This window comes from Phalacrocorax aristotelis, chromosome 1 (genome assembly GCF_949628215.1).
Source record: "Phalacrocorax aristotelis chromosome 1, bGulAri2.1, whole genome shotgun sequence".
NCBI classification, from domain to species: domain Eukaryota; kingdom Metazoa; phylum Chordata; class Aves; order Suliformes; family Phalacrocoracidae; genus Phalacrocorax; species Phalacrocorax aristotelis.
Window position 1 is genome coordinate 76,888,165 of NC_134276.1, and position 19,914 is coordinate 76,908,078.

The following is a 19,914-nucleotide window of genomic DNA, read 5'->3' on the forward strand; positions in this document are numbered from 1 at the left end:
CCAACAAATGTGTCATCCTCAGACTGTGCCATCATCTCAGACGCTACAAGCTTTTTCCACTGACTTGTCAGTTGTAGGAGACAACCACTGCCACACTATGGCCTGTGAGTGGTGAATGCCTGTAAACATTTTTTTAAAAAAGTGAACTCAGATGCATAGATCTGGAGGCAACAGATCCCAGTTAAGAAATTACATTATACCAGACTTGAGTATGAATGTAGCTGGGGTATTCTTCTGCACTATGTCTCTGACAAGACATGGTTGGTCTGGTTTACCTTGTGTTTTTGATCCGGCAGTAGTGACTATGGACAGCACATGTAACAGAAATGTAAAAATGCTACCATTTTAATTTGTAGCACTTAGCAACCTCTTAACCATGGTAAATTTGTTGAGATGATTGACTAGATCTATCTGGAAGGCTCAAAGGCTCCAGATCAGGAACTGATTAGCTGAGAATTTCTTACCATGGGCACTGGACATGGGTCTGTCACTAATATACACAGACATGCATCACATTCATAAATGAACTACTTAATTCATTATGTAAATTTTTACAGCTAATTACAAAATACATGCTAAGGAGTGCTTCATATTCCAAGGGATTTTGATCTCTGTGAAAATGTTTAAATAAGGAATTGGCAACTAGATTCATCATTTACTGAAAAATTAAAAAGGGAAATACAGGAAAAGGAAACCAATTACTATACAATACTGCGGCTTCATGCAGAATCAACTCAGAATTTCAAATAGAAGATTCAGTTTGCCTAGAGGTTTTCCTGTTTATCATCTTTAAAAAAAATGGCTATCTGACATCATCATTCACTGTGCACAGTACATCTTGCAGTAATTCATGTTCCCCCTCTGGTTGTGTCACCTCTCTGACCAAACAACCTGAAAATATATAATTATGTATGAAAAGAATTCAAATGGAGAAAATGCTAATATAAAGTGGTATTGAATGACATTAGAAAGCTCACCAACATTACTGAACAGATTAAATTAGCATTTTTTCCACAACATTAAGACTCTGTCACGGAATGCAGCTCACAGAACATGCCTTTCTCTATCTTTTATTCAAATTAACTCCGGGCTTTTCCTTGCTTTGTGGCTTTATCCTAATGGAGAATTATGATGGAGCAGTCAGTTGCCCAGGTAATATCACTCGCAGGAGTCCTGAACCCCACCAGGCAATCAAAATATGCATTGAATAAATAATGTGGTATCTGCCACATGAATGACTGGTTCTGTCATGCACAGAAATATTCTAATACTGTCTTTATTTTCTTCTCTCCTCATCATTCAAGAGATACTCTCTTGAGCTGCAAATACTTGTGGTTTTGTGGTTAGAGCAGTATTTCATCATGATCTACTACATATAATACCTCCATAGGCCATGAAAAGAGAACTTTTCAGGTACACACGGGTTGAGTTCTGCAACAAGCTGCAGATGTGCTATGTATTATCTAAGACAAAAACCCAGGTTCAGTCTATTTTATTGAAACAGACATGTGTCGCACCATGGCACTGCAGTATCTTCCAATTCAAGCATTTTAATGCAGTGTTTAAACACAGTTGTTATCACCTGAATAGAATTACCATGTTTTTACTTGACATATATTTTCCCTTAGCCTGTATCACTAAGCTCGATGCCATCTCTTACTGACATGTTTCTTCTTGGCTGGCTTTCTGTTTTGCCTATTGTGACTTACATTTCATCTTCAGACAGGAAATCCTATGCAATTTCCTTTATGATTTTGTGCAATATTAGCACTATTAAAGAAATGCAGGTTCACTGGCAGAAGAACCCACTTATCTGTTTCCAGACATTTCATGCAAAACACCTTCTTCCTTCCCATGAAAACACGAATGCTGGAGTATCACAGTTTGTCTTAACATGTTCCCCAGGACGGATCTCCTCCACATTTCTTCTCCATCTGTACTGGTAGGGGTTTCCTTCAGAAGGATTATTTTAATACAGTACAGTTAATGTATCATATCTGAACCACAAATCTTACATCTCTGGCATACTGGAATTTCTTTCATAACACAGTTCAAGCTCTCATTAACATTTCATGACACTATGATGATGCTTTATGGTGAAAAAAAGACTAAACAAAAGCTCTATATTAGAAATTTTATAAATTTTCATTGCCATCAGGTGATCTACCCTCTTGGTACTGAGTTTCTGTCAGTAAGCTCAGGTGAGAAGTAGCCTGCGTGATGAGAAGCATTTACAAAGTAAAGCACAAACTAGTTCTGTATGATGTATGTAACAGTCCTGCAGTGACACATGTAGAGCCTGATGCTCTTTGTGCTGAAGTCAATAATTAGAAGTATGTTTACTTCAGTGGGAGGCTTTAGAGAAACACAATTTAAAAAAAAGGAAGGATAACGATCAAGACTGTTGAAATCAGAGGGGAAGTTGTGCAGTAACATAACATGACGTTAGAAACTAGGGTTTAAGGAGAGTGAGTTGGATAGGAGAAGATCAAGCAGGCAGATGGAAAAAAGGCTCTTTGAAGTGAATTAACAGAAGAATTTATATTATAATAGATTAAAGTAGAGGCAAATATGATCAGAAGCTTGGGAAAAAAGATGACAATAATGATCAGCAATTTAGACAAGCTGAAAGGAAGACAAAGCAAAAGATTTGGACATGAAATGATTGATATCTGAAGCAGGTGGAAAAAATCAGAGGAAAAAACCCCAAGATACATTTCCTGTGTTACCCAATTTCTAAGTGGAATACTTCTGACTCTCTTGGGTGTCACAAAGCGTGAATGAAGCTTCTGGATTATCTGTAGTCTTTTTTGGATAGAACTGCACCTCCTGAATATAGCCAAATCAGAAAGAAACTGGTGAAAAAAATCCAAAAATAAGATAGAAAAAAAGATAATTTGGAGAACTTTTGGAACAAAGCCTCCTGCTGGAAGACATGAAACAGAGCATGGAGAAACATTTAGGAAATATAATGTTTCTGCAGGTTTCCAATAGTTTGTTTCAAAGCAGTCAAGATGCTTTGCCACTCTATCTCGTCAGTCAGTTGTGTGAGACTGAGCATGAGGAATTCGACCAACTGGAAGCACAACAAAGGACCAGCAGGAACTTTAGTGACAACAACAAAAAAAGCAAGATTAAAGGAGCTGAACAATTGCATTGAGTGCCTCCTTCAGAACTGTAACAGGGGAAGAAGAGCTGCTGGGGAGACAAGAGAAAAACATAAGGTTTCTGTTCTGGACTAGCAAGGACAGAGAAATCAAGCATGCACTCAGACTAGTCTCCTATTAGGAAGTGCCACAACAGGTCTACTGTGCATGGTTTCATCAAGAAGAAGCATCAACATTGATCAATACATAGCATTTCCTTTAGGAAGGGAGAAAAAAAGTATATTTGCGCTAGGGAGAGAAGCATTTGTAACTTCAGTGAGAATGGCATATATTGACATCTGCCTTCCAATGTCCTTTGGAGACTTGAAAGGATGAAGCATCTCTAAGAAGCTGAAAGCTGGGATTAAGAAGTAGGAAGATGAACTAAGGGTTACACAGAGCAGCTAGAGGAAGCCACACAAGGGAAGGCTATATGACTGCTGCACTCAGAGTTAATGTGCAGGACATAATTCAGGGACCATAAAGCTGAACCGCTTACACTGCTTTACATTTAAAATAAATGACAGCAGAGTTGCCTTCATTGGTGCTGAAAATGCTATGGGCTTATAGTTACTCTTGCCTAGCATTTCTGCATCTTCCTGGAGCTCTGAGCTGGATTCTGCACTGTCTGCAAGCACAATCAATAATTCCTGAAAGGTGAATAGGAATGGGACTCAAATACCTACAACAATCAGCTCCATTTTAGCTGCAGGTAATATTTTGAGAAAACAAAAGTGAGATAAAGTAGATTGCAGGAGCGATTAGATCATTTAGAGAAAGTGTATTTGCCTCACTAGGTGAAACGTATTTTCTTGATGGTGCCTAAAAGGGAAATAAGGGGCCTGAGTCAACGAGCAATTCCATTTCTAGAAAAAACTATTTCAAATTGGTTAATATCCTTGACAGTACTGGAGAGCTACTATTATTAGTAAATGACTGAAATATTACCTTGAAGCTTTAAGCATATGTTCCTATAATCTGAGATTAAGTCATTCAGCTATCAAGGTGTTATTGATCCTGAGCAAGGATACTAAAGTTTAATCAGAATACCTAAATTATGCTTTACTTTCATACATACTCCTTTTACAAAACATATATTGTAGTTAAAAGCAAAACAATACCTTTGTTATGATTTCATCAGTGGTAATTTTGGCACACACCACGTTACCAAAAGGATTTGGTTAAATTTAATGTACAGTGCAACTAGTAAGACAATTCATCAGCACAAGTGCTCCTAAAAATATATCCAATGAGGCAAATAAGAAATTTTAAAGTGCTGTTAATGCTCCTTTGTAGATAATACAGTATATTGTGCATGCATTCATCTACCGAAACTTACTCTTATTTCAGCTTGGCTCTTTTGTTGGAATGTGAGGCTCTGTTCTGTCATTCACATTCAATCAGCCTACTCACACTGACTTTATGAAGAGAAAAGTACCATTCAAGCAATTTGGACACTGGGTAAATAATTTTAAAGACAGAGATCAGATTCCTGCATTAATGTTTCTCCTTTCATCTTCATACAAGACTGCTATTGTCATTGATACAGGGTATTCAAGGACAGAGTCATCCCTAATCTAATACTGTACTGGGAATATTTGGTATCATTTATTAATTGAATCATTTAGTTATGTAAAAAGAATAACGCACACATAGGCCATCCTTTTGATCCACAGACCTTGTACCTAATATATGAAAGATTCTCCAAGGCTGAACTTTCAGGCTCCATCTATTACCAGAATAAGAGAAGGAAAGAAAGAAGCTAGAGGCATTTGAAGAGCATGACAGCTCAGAGAATTAATCTGCAGACCATCTATATGACACAGCTAGAATAGGTCCAGGAGTGCTCACCCAGCTGCAGCCTAGGGGATCTGCCATGCAGCCAGCTGCTGCTGCTGCTGTTTGACATCTGGGATCTGTAACTGGCATTGAAAAGGAAGAAAAAAAAAAAAAAGGGAAAAAAAAAAAAAAGAAGGGGAAAGAACTGAAGAGTTATGTGAGGTTAAAACAACAACAAAAATAATCTCTCCCCCAACACTAGAGGTATTTCTAAAGAAAGACATTTTGTTGCAGGCAAAAATGAAGATGGAGCCTCGGACACAGTGCACAAATGAAAGGTGAAATAAGCCCTGGCAAATGAGTGTAACACAATGAAACTATTCGAGAAACACACTAATATTGCTAAAAGCAGCACCATATGCCTGTATCTGACCAGCAGCTTTGTTACTTACTGCTCCACTTGCAAAGATTACCATGGCTAATTCATGCCGTGGGGATGAGAGCGCCTGGTTTATAAGGCTGAGTCAGTGGTCTCAAGCATTAAGCTAAGGGAATGCAATTCTCCACTCGCAGAAAACCTCAGCCTGATTTCCCCTGCCCGCTCACCAGTGTTTACTGGGCATGGAGAGAAGTGCAAGCAGGGAAGTGACTTGCCTGTGAATACACAGTGTGCTACCTGCAGAGGTAGGGAAGATCAAACCAGCCAACCAAGGAAATGCCCTTTGCACAAAAGCCTGGATCCTCCTACCACACCAGGGAGCAGGTGTTTGGCATCTATGTAGTAATGCAAACTCATGTTTTCTGGGTATCAGTATTTTGCAAATCTCTACGAAATACAATAAAACTGGCAGTCAGTACTTCCAGATTCCTGCGCAGAGCTGCTGACAGGTTCCCTTTCTATGGCTTGTGCACTTCATCAAAGGTTACTCTATATGTCTAGATAGATTCTCATCCTCATATGACCCCTCTTCCTCGCATGACTGAGAGCTTTTGAGACACGAGTGATTCAGATATGCCTGACACAAACTCCCAAAAGCTTTACTAAGTGTAATTTTATAGAAGCAAATTGCCTGCTTCCCTGAGCTGGATCAGCAATGTTTCCCCTTGTCAACCCACAATGCTAGTGAAGCTTTGAACTGCCGTAGTCACTCTCTGAGAAAGAGACCTTGATGGGAAAGATCATGGGTGGAAAAACGACTTCTGTGCCCCTGCACATGTTTCTGTGGCAGTTTCTATATTTACGTTTTTGGGGAACTAACTCTGGGCCAGATTTTGTCGCTCCTATTCACATTGAAGAGTATCTAACTGCACAAATAGTCTCCAAGGGGCCAAACTGAGGCAATCTGGATCATGCTGAAGAGCTCTTTCCACGGTGAGCTATTTATTTTTCTGTGTGACTTAAAGATGGCTTCAGCTGAACTATTCATAGATGAAGGCAGTGTTCGTGGTGGTGGCAGACTGCAACCTCTACATGGGAATTAACATTTCTGCAAAGGGTCCTCTGCTCATGGAAGGGGCAGACGGCGCTGCTGTAAGCTTGGAGCACCTGCATGAAAGAGGGAGTGGGAAAGGTGAGGCACATCTGCATTACGCTGAGGCTGCTCATAGGTACCTCTCCAGCAAGTACAGGCACACACAGCACTGTGCAAACCTCTGTAGAACAGGCAAAACTTACATGTCGGGCAATGAAGACTTGGCCTTTGCTCTTGGCATCAGACAACTTACGGTGTTGCGCTAGCCTAGAAATTACATTTCTGGAAGTTACAGAGCTGACAGCTGTATCTATCATACATAGATGTTGATACTGAGTGCACGTACTAGAAATGTGTTTCTGAATGCGGCTTTGATGCTGGAGCCGTGGTCATTACACCAGCAGTCTTTCGCGTAGGTCAGACCTTCTTCCTGCATAGTAAGGAAAACCCAACTGCATGAAGCAAACACAAAATATATTGATACATACGGTATGACTAGGCATATTCATAGATAACAGGTAGACAAACAGATCAACCACAAAAGTAACTCCTGAAATTTTTGCCTTTCCTCTTCAGTTTACCTACAAGCATTTCTCCAAAGTCCTATATAGAAAAGTACCTCACTGATAAATAGCTACTATTTGGCACAACTAGAAGGCAGTTTGGGAGCCCAAAGATTTTACTGTGTATGTAGCTTGAACAACAAATAAGCACTCAGAGGAACTGAAAAGCGGAAAATTATCAGTTGTTCATGCTTGGCCTTTTGACGCATGGCATGTAACACACAGGAACTGTAGAATAGGAAAACTCTTTGGGTTTGGGGGGCGGGAAAAAGTTTACCTGACTTGTTTGGGGTTGGGGAAGGGTGGCTGGTAAACATAACCTTGAACCAGGTTATGGCCTTTGCCTTGTGGGTCCTCAAATATTCCAGCCCAATGGGCTAAATGGATCAACAGAGAGGATCAGTGCCTTAAAAAGTATAAGGAGAGGGAGCTAAGCAGTTTTCTTCTTGTTAGAGTTACCCATGGCTAATGGCTTTGCTGGACTGAGGCCAGCTACTGTAACTTCTCTTGAGTTTTTCTAGAAGTGGTAGGTGTATTATTTGTTACATTATTCTCTCCCTTATCTCATGTGAAAAAAAAAATGTTCTTTTTCTACAAACAGACACAAATTGTTTTGCAGCAGGTTGAAATGCTTCAATATATATCTTCCTGGGAGCCTTTAAACTGTTGTTGCACTAATTCCAACAAACACTTGTCTTCATTGTAAAGGAATGAATTATGCATGGCAGCAAAGGAACAAAAAAAAGGGAGGTGATCTCAGTTAACTGCAGCTGCCTTGATGTTAGCTGCCTCGCTCCAGCTAGTCATTTATGCTGCCCTCCTGCAAACAGGTGTCTGAGGTGGAAAACATTGTCTTTTAGATGTGCTAGTCTTTCTCCTGTCATCACTAGTGAAGGTGTTTGGGTGAAGAGCGTGGAGGACTCAACCAACTCTCAAATGTGGCTGAGGTTGGCTAGGTGCGTCACGCAGTGCCAGGGTGCATCGGACAGGAGCAGAAGAGCCTGAGTTCAAGCCCCTAACCTCATCCTTGCCGGCAGCACCAATTGCCGGTTTCCTTAGTTCTTTGTGGCCTGCCAAAGGGCACTCCAGTTCTCCAGGACCAGGTCTGGTGAGTCTTGCCTAACAGTCAGCTGCATTAAATGGATGTGAGACCCAGTAACATGGACGAGCTGCTTTCAGCACAGTGGGTCGCTGACCACACCAAGCAAGAGGAGGGGTCATCTGGCCCATCAACTGTTACTGCTTCCCAGAGCATTTCCCATCAGCTCCCAGACACCAATGGTTTAGAGATGCTAACTATCCAAGCTATGCCTCAGAGACATTTCAGCAAGCGAGAAGACCACAAGTTACTCAACAGAGTCCACAAAGGCTTTCTCAGTCACTGAGTTTAAGCAATAGTTATATGAGGTTAGATGGACTGAACCACAGCGTGCCCAGCATTAGCTATCCCAAAGGGCTGTTTCTCATAAAGGAGATATCATGCTGAGTAATGAAAGGCCTCACTTCTTTCAGAGAATAAAAATTGCATGAAGTATGCTTGAGTTCCTTTCTCGCAAAAGGATCTGTAGCTAAGTGAATGGCGTAGAGTCTGGGGAGGAGATCCATGCTCTCTCCTGATATCTTGGGAACAAAAATACCTAAAAGCTGTATCTGGAAGATCTTGTTTATAATCTTTATACCAGATGAGACTGAGGTTTTTATGCGGACGGGTGGATGAGATGCCTTGTACAAACCTTTAGAATATGTATCTCCCTCTAGAACCACCTTGCTAGCTCTAGAAATCTCCAACTCTCATTAACACTGAAATATGATTTTCCCCCTTAAGCACCAACTTAAAATTTCAGAAAATCAAGGATCTCAATAATATTTCATGCAACATATATGAACCCTATTTTATCCCACCCTTTTTGTGTGGAATAATTAAAAAAACACCAATGTTCCTAATGGGTTGGACTTGATGACCCCTTCCAGTTCAAGTAATTTGGTGAGCATGCTGTAGATTTCCCTAATTGCCCAGAACTTAGTAGAACTTAGCCTTCCAGAGTACCCATATTTCTCACCTGCAAAAACAAAGGTGATGGTGACCATTGATGTGTGCCTCTGTCTCACCTCGGTACAGGGTGAGGATGCCACCAGTCAAAAGCACCTCTGAGGTCAATTAGTTTACATATAGCTCTCAAAAAAAAACAATTGGGACAGATCATATTTCTCAGGCTCAAAAAGACTATGTAGATATATCACCCAAAGTCATGACATGGGCTGGTACTGTAACAGGCAATTTAACTGAGTCTAATATAGTCTAAATATTTCTAAATAGGTCCAAGGCTTTTTGATCTGAGAGGTAACAGAACAACATTATTCAAAAATGGAAGTTCGACGCTTCAAAAAGCTGAGAGTTAGGCCTGGCAACAGTGGGCAAATTTTTAATAGTGGTAATAAATAACCACTTAATAATGCACATGATAAATCCCCCCTAAGCTGAATCAGACATAGTTTTGGGGCTTCTTTTTCTCTTCCCATAAAAATCTGCTGAAAGGTCTGCTGACCACCTTATCTTACATCTCATTGGGTTCAACTTTTTCAGTACGTTGGATTTCTTTTTTTCTTAAATAACCTTAAAATTTATTAGTTTGCTTATCATGTACACCAAAGTTGAAGGAAACAGCTCACTTAATGCATTTATTATGAAACTATTCCACTGACTCAACGGCTTTTTTCCCCCCACTCTTCGCTGGTGCCCATTGTTTCCCTCCTACACAGCTGTACCATTGATCTCTTATGCCACTTGTCTCTACATTGCTCAATATGCTGTCACAATTTGTCCTTACTCATTATGTACTGATGAGTGGGAAAGCAGCAAAAACATAGCTAATTCACCACTTCTGTCATTATATATTTTAACGTCTCACAGCTTATGGCTGAGCTATTACTACTGCACAGTCTGAAAGGCTCTACTTAGAAACTAAATTTGAGTTAAAAATCAAACCATTACTTAGGTAAGCATCCGTACTTTTCCCTCTGTGTATGGCACTGGAGGGAGCATACATAAGGACATAGAAGCACTAAAGCATGTTAAAGCCTCTTATTTCCCATTTTCTCCAGAACCCTGCCCTTCAAAGTCTTTCTGCAAATCTGAAGGAAACAAGGCAGGGAAGAATATGTTTTCTGGGGCACGGAGTCTGTGCAGAAACATTGCGCCTTTGTTCTGGCAATACATTATGAAGAAGTGGGCATTGTTCAAGCACGGCAAAGACTATTAATATGCTGCAACATCTTAGGCAGGAGAGCTTATCCTACAGGTGGATCAAGGAGTCCAGGTGTTTGGAAAGATGTCACCTGCCTCCTCCAAGGATTCCAAAACCAAATAATATTTTTGGAGCTTTTTCAAACCACTGTGTTAAAACACCTGGGCACTCTCAGCTCCTTCTGCTAGATATTGCCATGGGGGAGTATTACATATTCCTTACATGTGCCTTGATATAATTCACAAAAATAAGTGATCAATGACAATGTGAGAGCCAGGCATTCTCAATTAAGATCATATCAGCTCAGAAACCAGCAATTTTTTTTCTTTTATTCCTGCCAATTCTTAATTAAAACAGGTAAGTAAATACATACAACTGCTGGAATTGAATTTGGAATGGATTGAATTCCCGAAGACAAGTTGCTATTGACACGTTACAGAAGAAACAAAATATTATTCACTTCATGAATCTTCACTTTTGGCTTACAAAAGAAAAGATTAATTTCTAGCCAAAATAAATCTTGATTTATAGTTCTCCCTGAGTCACTTAGTGAAATGACGCTTTTAGATCTTCACTGTAACAATAAATAGTACATAAAAAAAAAAAAATTCAAAGCACAAACCATATTCAGGAATTCAGAGGCTGAACTGACTGTAATTAAAAAGTCCAACCTTTGCTCATTTTTAGAAACTGTTCCTGTATCTCATCCACCCTTCTTCTCTGCTTTCTGAGAGTTTCACAAAATGCACCAGGACCAGTGACCTTTTAGTCAACAATTTAAATCACTCTTGAGACTGAATATGGAGATTCAGTTCAAACTATTGTTTATTTATCATACTAAAAAAGGTGAAGTATCTGTGTTCATACAGGTAATGTGTCCAATACAGCCAGCAGCACTCCAGCTGCAGTTGGCATCCCAATCATCCTTCAGCTATTGCTAGCTCTTTCACCATTACTGCTTCTCAAAGCCTGGATCTGTTTCTCAAAATTCTCCCTTGTGAGATAAAAGTCACATGTCCCATGAAAAAGCAACTCAGAAATCTTGCATTTATCTAGCATCGTATGTTCATGCTAGTATCCGCATCCCTGTCTGTTCAGTATATCCAGGTTCAAGACACATGTCTCAGTATTCACAAATGCCTTTACAAAGCCTTTCAGATGTTCTTGCTGGCAACTCCTGTCTCCCTGTGTCATGGTTTTAGCTGGGATAGAGTTAATTCTCTTCACTGCAGCTGGCATAGTGCTGTGCTTTGGGCTTAGTATGAAAATGCTGTTGAGATAACACACCAGTGTTTTGGTTGTTGCTGGGCAGTGCTTGTACCAGTCAAGGACTTTTCCAGCTTCTCATGCTCTGCCGGGTGCACAAGAAGCCGGGAGGGGAGGGGGCACAGCCATGAGAGTGGCCAAAGGGATATTCCATATCATGTAACGTCATGCCCAGTATGTTAACTGGGAGGAGCTGGCCAGGGGAGGGAGGCAGCAAGCGCGGCTCAGGGACAATGTTGGTTGGCAGGTGGTGAGCGGTAGTACCGTTTGTGTATTCTGGGTTTTTTCCTTTTTTTTCCTTTTCCACCCTGACTCCTTTTCTTACTCCAACAAAAAGGAAAAAGAAATTTATCCATCTTTTCCCTACATATCTCCTTACTGCATTCACTTAGAATTAGTTTCACTTTTCCAGACAGGGTTTCTGATCAGTCAACACAGCATTCCCATTGCTCTGTGTCTAACCACTTATTCTACCATCTTCTCAGTGGACTTGACACCCACACACTGCAGTAGGTAATACACAGGAGGGCTCCTGAATAAAATACCCTCTGTCCAAAGATGCTACACAGCAGGAGCTTGCATCCTGGTGCCTTCAGTGCCTTGCTTTTGCAACCCACAAACTCCATTGCACAGTTCCACAAAGTTCAGTACAACTGTTATTACAAAGTGGGTTTTATTTGAGGCAAAGGCACTAGCTATTTCCAAGTCATGCTTGTTTGTTTTATTTGAGCATTTGCTGTTCTGCAAACACACCACTGGGGGCAAAAAAAAGAAAACAAACCAAAAACAAAAACCCAAACCCAAAACAGCCCAGGTTTTCTGTGTAAGGTTTGTTTGGGCCCCAAGGAGAACCCTTCCTTATGCACCTGAGTCTAAGGGCTGACTAATGGCCCTGTTCATCAGGAGCAGAGCCATTGCCTCTGTCTGCTGCCAGTTCTGAGCACTCTCAAGAGAAATGTAGTGGTTCATTTGCTTCAAACCCAAACAAGTGGTAGGTGCCAGGTGTTACAAATTTTCTGTAAAGCAGGCTGAATAGACAGGTGGTGAAAGATGCTGACAACACAGAAACATTTAGTTTAACCAAGGCTTGGGAGGATCATTAGGAATTTCCTGAAAGACCAAGGCAAAATACGCAATTAGGCAACACTTAACAGAGGAATGATTGCAGGTAAGTGCAAGGTCTCGCACGAAAGCAGAGGAAAATAAACAATGTTCTGGATGAGTGTGACCTCTTCAAAGTAAGAAGCTCATTAAAGGAGGGACTGCAAAATTCCCGTAACTGGGTGTGAAGAGGTATAGCATAAAGCAGCTAAGATCTTTGATTTGTTGTGTGTAAATATCGTGCATAAAGATAGCCGCAGTTAGACTATTTTTGGCTTGAATTCACCCTTAATACACAAAGCCCAGTTCAGACACATTGCACTGGGAATGCAAGATACAGAGATTCCAGCTCTCTGTCAGGCAACGAACAGACGAAAGGGAACTGCATTCAACTAATGACCAACCTTTACATGCTTCTCTTGCTGCAAATTGGAGCCCATTGCTACGCAGTGTTTTCTAAGCAGACTGATTAGCATATATGAACTCTAGCATATACAGAAATCACACCACTATTCAATGCTATACAGCCTAAATAAGGGTTTAGAAGCCTTCCAAAAATCCTTGCAATTAACTGTAAATTCACTGAAAACAAAAATATTACAAGGTCCGCATTTTAAAATGGGTAGCTTAATTACAGTTCTTATTGACTGAAGAAATAGAGAAATTTAGTTTGTGGGGTTTTTTTTAGTAGTAAGTGCATACATATATGGATGGGAACAGCACGTGCATGCACACCTATTATGATTCAGATTTGAAGGCCCATGAGACTCGATGCCTCCCAGCACAAATTGATGGCCAATTGGGATCAAAATTCTGACCTTCGTGGGCTACCTCTAAGTAATTGTCCAGGTCAATTGTTGGAATTGTCACTTCACTGCTAAATCTGGGGCAAGCCTCTAATTAAGGCAGTACACTGAAAGAATCAGAAATATATTGTACTGTTCAAAATTATGAGGTAGAATCCCTGATTGCGTTCAAGTCAATCGTAAGTTTACCATTGCTTTCAAGAGGAGATGGAATTACAGCCCCAAATCCCATTATTTAGAAGGCTATAATACTCCCCAAAAAAAGGGTTAGCAATATTTAGATGCAATAATCAAGTAGCTTTGTGATTCATGTTTACTGAATGTAATCACGCAAACTGTTAGGCGCAGAGTCCTTGATATTTCTTCTCAGTCCTGCTTAAATACCAAGTTCTGTTCTGGCCATAATATTATATTTATCTTCATTTAATGCTCACTTTCTAAGGAGGTGCTTTTGAGTTGCTTGGCCTCTAGCACAGAGGGATACAGGCTGACTAAAATAAATATGTCAAGAAACTATAACATTAAGGAATTTTTTTTGTTCTGCCTTCCTAACGCTCCAGTGTGGTTTCACAGGTTTCTACCTGCTTGTTGTTCATGTTCAGCATGAACACAAAACCACCAAAAGAACTTCCCAGATTTTAATAATGCTTGAGAACTGGGTCAATATTTGCTGATAGAATAACTTCAAATGCATATACCACACCTGCCACAGAAGAGGAGGGGGAAAAATGAACAGGGCTTCAAAACTCCAGTAGGTGATCTGTAATGCCCTTTCCACTTCTCGTTTTACAAGACACATTGAGTGGTGTGAGCCTCCAGTCCCTGGCTAGCAGGGGGTACCTCTGTCTGTGCAATGGCACAGAGCCACAAAGGCCTTTGGAGGTCCTCCACTCTTGAGCAATGCTTGTGCCCTCTCTTGACAGCTCTTTTAAGATGCTTCAGCCTTTCTAAGAGCTGCAAGGCCCACTACCTAAACTGACGGCCTTTATAATCAGCTGTAAATGTAGCTACCTGGCTGCACTTGGAGTAGGCACTGATGCCCATCAGCGTTTCCTCAGCAGCTGCAGACTGCAGGTGCACACTCTCACACAGCAATTCATGCAGAGGGCTGCTCCTCCAAGCACAGCCAGCACACGCAGGGCTCAGGGGCTGCAAAACACGAGGCCCTCCAGCCAAGCCAGCCTTCCCGCTGCTGCTTTCTTGCAGCATTACTCAAGGGCTCTCCTTGCTAACCTAGAGAAGGAGGCAATGCCTGGAGATAACAGGAGACAACCAGTGCTGGTCCAGACATACAGCAACGGATGAGCACAGAACTCCTGTATCAAAGGCAGAGAGCCACGTTGCCAAGGAACTAGTTGGGGTCAGTGATGAAAAGATGTAGATGGATAACTTCAGGTTAAGTTCATACCTTTCAATTGCTATGTCTACCCACTGATACCTATTTCTGCTTTGCCTTCAGCAGTGAAACTCCGAAACTGCAGTTCTGAGATATGAAAAAAGAAGCCAGAAACAGAAACACATACAACTGGGACTTGAGAAGAAAGATTAGGAGAAAGGAAGGAGGAACGGTTCAGTGGGAATGGAGAAGCCAGGGAGACACCAGGACAAAGAGGGCAGGAGGAGGAGCACAGGAAGAGAGAAAAACCCATCAGGAGTTATTTCAGCCCATTCAGAGAAAACAAGTTTAATGATTCAGTCATTCTTTTTCTGGTTTTCAGCTGAATAATAATCGAAGTTTTCTTTTAGGCTTTTCCCAAGGCTAGCATCATACCTCTTCCTAGGACACAAACACCCACTGGACACAGCATGTCACTCTTATTTTGCGTTTTCTAATTTGACAGCTTTGAAAGTAATTTAACAGAATAGTTGCCAGAGAAAAGATATCATGCAACACAGATTATCCAAGTGTACTCTTCCAATCCTATATAAAATTAATGAAGGAGCTTTTTTTTCCGGTTGGGCAGAAGGCTTATGTCTCCATCTTAGAAGCCAGCAAAAGAGAAACTAAATAAAACTTAGCATACTGGATGAAATGTGCAGAATAGCAAATTACACTGTTCCTTTAAAAAATGTCCGATTTTTCTGACCGTGCAAGTGCCATTAACCTAGGGTCATTTTTAAAATGGAAAATGAAAAGGCACAATAAAAGAACAGGCTGTTCCCACTGATACTTACTGCTTGCTTGCAGTATGCAAACCAGAGAACATAAAGCAACTCTTACGGGACATGAATACCATCTCAAACAGCATATGAAACAGCAAGGTGTGTATTACAAAGCTATATTTCCCATTCCTTAAAAAATGAGAGAGAGACTGGGTTGGAGAAGGGGAGAGAGAAAGTATGGAAAGGAGGGAAAGGGGAAGAGGAAAAGAGAAAGGGAAATGAGGGAGAGAGACAGAGATGGAAATACAATGATGCCAGGAATGCTGAAGGCTTTGGAAGACCTTCGGACAAGATGAGGAAAGTTAAGTACACAGAATTTGAAAGAAAATATGCAATTTTCCTTAATGGAAAGGTAGGGGAAAATGTGTAAGCTGAGGGCTAGAACAAAGTCAATACCTTCTTACATACTGCCTGGGGGATATAAACAAGACTGAAAGCAAAGCATCAGCCTCACGTGCACTGCGCTAGCCCAGCTTGTGCCTTGTAAGCAGGCATGGCTGTGAAAGCTGTGTCACTGTTATCTGGGACGTGACTCTCTGAGAGTTTCTCTACCATGTCAGTGCAATGAACGCAACTCCCAACAACAAAATCCTGAAATATGGAGTGACTCCAGTTCTCTCCTCAGGGACTCATCTATTCAAACTCTGTTTAGCATATAGAGTAAACAACCAGCCAGCTCCTATGCATTGTATTTTCTGGACACAATCTTACGCTCCTGCAAACTTAGGTGGCTGTAATCTCTTTCCAGGTTCTTCCTTCTCTTGTCTTCATATGCTTCTTCATCCTTTTCTACTCCTTATGTTGTTTTTCTCTTTAATTTCCCTTTTCCTCTCACTCTTTAGTGTCTCTCAGCTTTGTTGGCCTTATTAACTTGCATGTTAGTGTCTTAACTGTCTATTCTGGATTAAATTTAAACTAAATTAAAAAAATATGTCAATTCGAAAAGAAAATGGGACATGGAATGTGGTATTTATGTTGTGATATTTTCTCCCATCATTCTGTCCTCTCTTTGTTTTCCATTTTTTCCCCATTTTCTCCTATTTTACCCATCCAATTAAGCTGCTCTTTGAACACAGCGCATATATTCTTTTTTACAGCATCCATTCCAGTAGGAGGCTGATTTTTAACTGAAATATTAAACTATACAGAAAAATAATTATCTGAAATTAATCTGCAAAATCTTAATCTGCAAAACAGTATGTCATATTCTTTTAAAAATAAAAAGGATCAATAAAAAATAATTTTTTCAAGTCAAAAATAATTTACTGCTGGTAATGTAAATTTATACAACCCCTCTGAGACTGAATTCTCCCTGTATCATCAGTTACATATAATCTTACCTGCTGCTAAAAAGAAATTGAAGGAAAAACATCTTCTGTGACTACCAGAAGGTGATGTGTTTTAAAAGGTCTCTCCGGGCAGTTACAATGGCACCTTGTGGAAAGGGGCCAAGAAGCCAGGCAGCAGGGCGAGCACCCTCTGGTCCATCCCCTGCCACACTGCACAGGACAGACAGCAGGCAGGGACAGACCCACAACTAGTGTCTTTCCTTTCAGTTCCAACCCACTCCTTACACAACTGTCCCCCATGCACCACCACGCTGCACTGAACCCAAACTCCCCACAGCACATGCTTCTTACTGTGGGCTGAAGGAAATGAATTAAATTCCCCATCCTGGCCTCACTCTGCTGTCTTACAAATCCCTAAACTTGGGGCTGGTGAGCAGCACTCTGCCAGCTGAAGTGAGGGATTAGCCCTTTTGCATACAGTGTCTGAAAATAACCCCCATGCAAACACTTTGGAAGCACAAAAGTATGGCTTTATTTAAAAAATATTATCTGCAGAAAAGAAGGTTAAATTGCATTAAAGAGACTAAGGATATAGGTGCTAGATTTTCACACAACCTAAGAATGGTATTTCTGGACTACTCTCATGAAGTTAACTTTGGTGCCAGCAATTCACATCTCCTGATGAGTTCTTCAACTAAACAGAAAAATGGCTAGGTAAGATCTCTAAAGCAGACACCCACTAAAGGCTGTGTGCCCACAGCACAAGGCTGAGACCTCAGGCTCCGTCCCAGGCTGCTGCCTGGACAGCCTTCCCATGAGGAGGCAGGAGGCAGACCTGAGAGCTCAGAGGGGATGAAGGACCTCTTAATTCAGCTCCAGCCGGCTCCCCAAAGCTGCTGTGGCTACATTGTCCTGCCTGTCTCCATACGTTTACACTACCAGGATAGCCAGTGGGACCCAGCAGAGTTACTGGGTCCCTAACACACCTTGGGGCCCAAATTCCCACTAATAAATGTAAACATGGGCCTCAATTCACAGAATACACGGAATCATATAGCTTGGAAAAGACCTTTAAGATCATCAAGTCCAACCATTAACCTAACACTACCAGTTCACCACTAAACCATGTCCCTAAGCACCACATCGATGTGTCTTTTAAATACCCCCAGGGACTCAACCACTTCCCTGGGCAGCCTCTTCCAGTGCTTGATAACCATTTCAGTGAAGTAAACCTCCCCTGACACAACTTGAGGCCATTTCCTCTTCTCCTATCACTCATTACTTGGGAGAAGAGACCAACACCCACCTCACTACAACCTCCTTTCAGGTAGTTGTAGAGAGCAATAAGGTCTCCCCTCAGCCTCCTCTTCTCCAGGCTAAACAACCCCAGTTCCCTCAGCTGCTCCTCATAAGACCTGCTCTCCAGAACCTTCACCAGCTTCGTTGCCCTTCTCTGGACACGCTCCAGCACCTCAGTGTTCTTCTTGTACTGAGGGGCCCAAAACTGAACACAGTATTCAAGGTGTGGCCTCACCAGTGCCGAGTACAGGGGCACGATCCCTTCCCTACTCCTGCTGGCCACACTAGTCCTGATACAAGCCAGGATGCTGTTGGCCTTCTCGGTCAACTGGGCACACTGCTGGCTCATGGTCAGCCAGCTGTCAACCAACACCCCCAGGTCCTTCTCTGCCAGGCAGCTCTCCAGCCACTCTTTCCAATGCCAGTAGCGTTGCATGGGCTTGTTGTGGCCCAAGTGCAGGACCTAATACTTAGCCTTGTTGAACCCCATACAACTGGCCTCAGCCCTTCGACCCAGCCTGTCCAGGTCCCTCTACAAAAGCCTTCCTACACTCAAGCATGTCAATGTTCCCACCCAATTTGGTGTCATCTGCAAACCTACTGAGGGTGCACTCGATCCCCTCATCCGGATCATTGATAAAGATATTAAACAATACTGGCCCCAAAACTGAGCCCTGGGGAACACTGCTTGTGACCAGCTGCCAACCAGATTTAACGCCATTCACCACCACTCTGTGGGCCCAGCCATCCAGCCAGTTTTTTACCCAGCAAAGAGTGTACCCATCCAAGCCATGAGCCGCCAGCTTCTCCACGAGAATGCTGTGGGAAACAGTGCCAAAGGTTTTATTAAAGTCCAGGTAGACAATATCCACAGCTTTCCCCTCATCCACTAAGTGGGTCACCTTGTCATAGAAGGAGATCAGGTTAGTTAAGCAGGACCTGCCTTTCATAAACCCATGCTGACTGGACCTGATCACTTGGTTATCCTGTGCGTGCCACATGATGGCACCCAAGATAATCTGCTCCATAACCTTCCCTGGCACTGATGTCAGGCTGACTGGCCTGTAGTTCCCCGGATCCTCCTTCCAGCCTTTCTTGTGTCACATTTGCTAGTCCCTACCTTTGACTGCATTGAGATGAAGCAAAAGTCCATGCAGCTCTGCTCTGCCCCACACAGCAAATGCAAGTTGCTATTTTCTGATGTCTTTCCTCCAGCACCATGCAATCTACACTTTATGCTCTGCTCACCCATGCCACTAGAGAGGGGCTGCCCTCGGTGACATCATTTTCGTTACTTGAAACTCCAGATTTATTCAGACTTAATCTCTACATATATACCCAGGTTGGTTAAGGGGAATGCACCAATTTGAATTTCAGATTTATACAAAAAGTCCCTTTATGGCAGTTGGATAATATGTGAACACTGCCACAAACTGTTCTCTTTTGCAAGCAAAGGCAAATATATCATTTTATCCTGCTGGGAGGACACACAGAAAAGGATGCTGCTTTCTGAATAGCATGTTTCCAGAGATATGATTCAAGCAAATAAAAAAAAAAAATGAAATCTATATTCTGTCTGTAGGACATCTGGAGACAGAAACACAATGTAGTTATATATCACTGGTAGTTGTCGAGGTAACTACAGGATTATGATTCCAGACTAAAAAATTATTTCATATATGTTCTAGGATAGCAGTCTTCAGCCAGTCATTTGAGACCCTCTAAACTGGAGGAAGAGCATGAGTAAGATTCTCAGGGGGACTGCTCGCTGTTTCAGCCTTGTAA

At 41.7% G+C, this 19,914-nt stretch overlaps 1 protein-coding gene across 2 annotated transcripts in view; it reads right to left on the bottom strand.

Moving 5' to 3' along the window:
- DHRSX (dehydrogenase/reductase X-linked) overlaps positions 1-19,914 on the bottom strand; it is a 169,592-nt gene that overhangs the window by 90,760 nt on the left and 58,918 nt on the right. The gene's annotated exons all lie outside the window — the stretch shown is intronic.